The sequence below is a fragment of the Apium graveolens genome, chromosome 8 (genome assembly GCF_009905375.1).
Source record: "Apium graveolens cultivar Ventura chromosome 8, ASM990537v1, whole genome shotgun sequence".
NCBI lineage: Eukaryota > Viridiplantae > Streptophyta > Magnoliopsida > Apiales > Apiaceae > Apium > Apium graveolens.
The window spans coordinates 243,072,145-243,075,283 of record NC_133654.1 but is presented as its reverse complement, the minus strand read 5'-3'; positions in this window follow the sequence as shown (position 1 = coordinate 243,075,283).

Here is a 3,139-nt window from a genome sequence, read left to right as displayed (position 1 = left end):
CTGTGACTCCATATTTGTTGGAGCCACATCAAACTGAGTTTGAGAAGGCATAGATACAGATGGATGTATCTATGCAGTGTGTGCACCCTGTGTAGAAGATTGGGTTCTAGCCCTCTTTCTTCTAATAAAAGCTTTTGTTGGTGAGTGTTTGGCTTCTGTGTCCCTCCCTCGTTTGATCTGTGTTCCTGGTTGGGAACTATTTTCAATAGTTACATCCTTTTGGGAGAATGCAGCTAGGGATGTGCTAGTAACCTTTTCAACCACCACAGCTTTTTGAGAAACTGTGGTTTGGCTAGCTTGGGAAACACTTATCTCTCCTTCCTTATCCTGGGGGTTTCTTTGATGTTCACCCCTCCCCTCACCACTCACACCCTGTTCACTCCCCTCAGGGTTAAGGGTAGGTGTTACAACTATTGTCTTTTGAGAAACAACAGAGGTGGTTTTCTTTGTCTTTGATTTTGAAAGTTTGGTTTTGGTGACCTTGGTAGGAATCTGTTGGGGCATTGTCACAGATTCCATGGGCACACTAGAAGATAAAGAAATAGAGGGGTTGGAAGAAGTAGGAGTTGTAGAAACAGTTACCTCATTTACCTGAGGTGCATCCATGATTGGTAAATATACCAATGGTACACTGCTGTTGAGATCCATTCTCAATAAATCTGCAAGAACTCTTTTCTCTTGTGCCCAGCACTTGAGTTTATTATTCTCATTGGTTATGACCAAACCTTCAGCAACATGGTTAGCCAATAACATAAAGAATCTAGCATAATAGATGTTATTAGGTCTATTAGCTTTGTTACCTAATCTAGTACCCAATTCTAGCATAACATAATTGCTAAAGTTAAAATACCTATCAGAAACAAGCATATAGAGCATATTAACAAGAGATGAAGTTATGGCATCAAAATTACTAATTTTCCCAGAGAAAACCTTGATAAAGGCATCCCCAAGAAAACTCCATTCTTTCCTAAGGCCTTTTCTTTTAATACTCCCTAAACTAGCAGAGTTAAGAGAATAACCTATGGAATCTAACATGCTGGATACATCATTATCAGTGTGTGGTGTCATGGCATTGTTCTCAGGCAATTTAAAACATGCTAGTAAATCATCACAGTTAACACAGTGAATTTTACCTTTGAGAGTGAAAGAGATGGTCATATCTATGGAGTTGAACTCAGCAGTTGTCCAAATCTCCTCAACTACTTCACAGTAAATCGTTGGGGCTTCCAGCATTGCATAGCTAAGTTTACAGTTTTTGATGAAGTCCATCATTTTGTGATAATCTGAGTGGGCTTCATTCTTTGCTACCAAAGCTATAAAATTGTTCTTCTCATAGATGAACCCAGATTGAGACATAATTTTTACTACAGGTGCCATTGTTGTAAGTAGAAGTTGCAGAGAATAACTTGAAGGATTTGCAGAGAGAAAATGGTAAAAGCTTTGAAATTTCAAGAAAGGGTAAAGTAAAAATGAAAAATCAGAAGGGCTTATATACTTTCTCAAATTAAAAAGGTATAAATAAAAGATTAAACAATAAATATATGTTAGTGAATTTCAGCCGTTTAAGAATAAACTGTAAGTATTCTAAAAACTACCTTTAAAACAAATACATACAGCTATATGTATGAGTATCAACGGTTAAGAAAATAGAATCAACGGCTGTGAAACACCTGAATCGACTGATGTGACATTTCAACGGATAAAGTAAACTGTCATCCGTTGAAAGGTACTTCAGTTTTATCCGTTGACGGATAAAAATTCCAGAAATGTATATGTCTTTCAACGGATAATGAACATCCGTTGACAGAACAATTTTGACTTTCAACGGATAGGAAATATCCGTTGATGGAATAATCTTTGTTAAGAAGTCAAATTTGTTCTAGCAACTAATACATTTCAGGCTTCAATTCAAATTGTAATTAGGACATAAATTTTATGAGTAATTAAGCATACCTAGCTCACTTACCAATCTTGTGAATGTTGATTCATCAAGTGGCTTGGTAAATATGTCTGCAATTTGTTGTTCACTTGGAACAAAATGTAGTTCCACTGTACCATTCATGACATGCTCTCTGATGAAGTGGTATTTGATATCAATGTGCTTGGTCCTTGAGTGCTGCACAGGATTCTCTGTTATGGCTATGGCACTTGTGTTGTCACAAAAGATAGAAATTCTATCAACATGAAGTCCATAATCAAGGAGTTAATTCCTCATCCATAACACTTGAGAGCAACAACTTCCAGCAGCAATGTATTCAGCCTCAGCTGTAGAAGTAGAGACTGAATTTTGATTTTTGCTAAACCATGATACAAGCTTGTTTCCCAGGAATTGGCAGGAGCCTGTTGTACTTTTCCTGTCTATTTTGCAACCTGCATAGTCTGCATCTCTAGTGAAGTGATTCTCCAAAAGGAATTTTGATAGGGTTTCATACCAGGCTCTAGGTGCTTGCTTCAGTCCATAGAGTGCTTTCAACAGATAATACACATAGTCTGGAAAATTTGGATCTTCAAACCCTGAAGGTTGACTTACATAGACTTCTTCTTCTAATTTCCCATTTAGAAATGCACTCTTGACATCCATTTGATAGACTTTGAAATTGGCATGGGCTGCATAGGCTAGAAAAATTCTGATGGCTTCAAGTCTTGCAACAGGAGCATATGTTTCATCAAAATCTATTCCCTCTTGTTGAGAATAGCCTTTAGCAACCAATCTGGCTTTATTCCTTATGACAATGCCATTTTCATCCATCTTGTTTCTAAATACCCATTTTGTGTCAATAGGACTCTTGTTCTTTGGTTTGGGTACCAGCTTCCAAACTTTGTTTCTCTCAAATTGGTTCAGCTCTTCCTGCATAGCTAATATCCAATCTGGATCCAATAAAGCTTCTTCCACTTTCTTAGGTTCCTCCTGAGATAGAAAACTACTATACAGACATTCATCTTGAGTAGCTTTTCTTGTTTGCACTTTAGATGATGCATCACCAATGATCAGTTCAAAGGGATGATTCTTGGTCCATTTCCTTTGAGGTGGAAGATGTGCTCTAGATGAGGTGGCCTCAGTATTGTCATGATGTGAGACAGAGTGTTGATTAGTTGAAACTCCCCCTGAGTTGTTGGTTCTTTGCAGGGAATTTGGAGT